The 1,320-nt window shown below is 51.9% G+C and overlaps 1 pseudogene; it reads right to left on the reverse strand.

Moving 5' to 3' along the window:
• Window positions 1–1,117, reverse strand: LOC100397366 (GRAM domain-containing protein 2A pseudogene; annotated as a pseudogene).
• Window positions 1,118–1,320: the final 203 nt, after the last annotated feature.

Below are 1,320 nucleotides of genomic sequence, written 5' to 3' on the forward strand. Positions count from 1 at the left end.
TTACCTGTACCCAGGGACTGGGCTGTCCCAACTCAAGGAGCATAGCTGCTGCTCTGGCTGTGAAATCCAGAATGCCAGTTAAGATGAGGACTCGACCAGGATGCAGATCAGCACAAAGAAGACCTTCAGGAGCCGATAATCCCAGGGCCTCAGCTACCCGGTGCTTCCAGACTCCTCCTCCAGCTCATCTTCCTCACAGACAGCATTCTCTGCAGTGGGAGAGCAGTTCTGCATCTTCTCAGGGCAGGCAGGACCCCAGCCCGGCATGGGCCATGGCCACCTCCTGCCATTTTCAGAGGCTACTTGGGCTCTTGACTTTTCAGGCCCTGGAGGCTTCCTGGAGGGGAAGAAACTGTGGAGTCCACAAATGCTGGAGGGGTATGAGGCATGTTGTCCAGGAGAGACAGGGACCTGGAGGAAGGGCATACCTTTCTCCACTTCATCTCAGGGATGAGGACTTCCAGAGACTCAGGTTCCTCTGGAAATTCTCTTACGCTTAGACTCTTGTTGCTGGAAGGCTGCAGGTGGGTGCAGACTCTCCTCAGCAGTTCGTGTACCCTGTCCCGGGACAGCAGTGACACGAAGACACACTTCTGGTGGTGTTGGTGGTGATGGCCAGTCCGTTAGGAAGGAGCTATGCCAGCTTGTGTTTTTGATCATTTGTACAGACACCACAGGAATGACCACCTTAATATCCTTGCCAAAGAGGCTGGTGTGGAAGCAGAGCCTGTTGGGGGAGATGTAGAGCCGGCCCTGAAGAAGGAGGTCCCTTTGGAGGGCTCAGGAGCACACTTTGAGAACCATTTTCTCCAAGGGAACATCCTTAAACAGCTTGTGGTATTGCTGGTTGTATGTATTCAGTGGTATCCCTTCTTGGCCACACTTCTTTATCTTTACCCTTCAAGTCTTCCAGGCAGTGCAGACTGCAGTCCGGGGGCTCCTGAACTCTGTCTGTTTTCTCTTTGTAGGACACAGGACCATTCAGAGAAATCTTTCCGTGCATTTGTTGGTTGCTGCCCTCTTCGGCGGCCTCGCTCTGGCCTACAATTTTTTTTTTTTTAAAAGAGAGTCTCACTCTGTTGCCAGGCTGAAGTGCAATGGCACGATTTTCACTCATGGTAAACTCTGCCTCCCAGGTTCAAGCGATTTTCCTGTCTCCAAAGTATCTGGGATTACAGGCACCCATCACCATGTTGGGCTAATTTTTGTATTTTTAGTAGAGGTAGGGTTTCACCATGTTGGCCAGGATGGTCTTGATCACCTGCCTCGGCCTCCCAAAGTGCTGGAAGGAAAAAAGGAAGGGAGGGAAGGAGGGAAGGA

The sequence above is a fragment of the Callithrix jacchus genome, chromosome 4 (genome assembly GCF_049354715.1).
Source record: "Callithrix jacchus isolate 240 chromosome 4, calJac240_pri, whole genome shotgun sequence".
NCBI classification, from domain to species: Eukaryota; Metazoa; Chordata; class Mammalia; order Primates; family Cebidae; genus Callithrix; species Callithrix jacchus.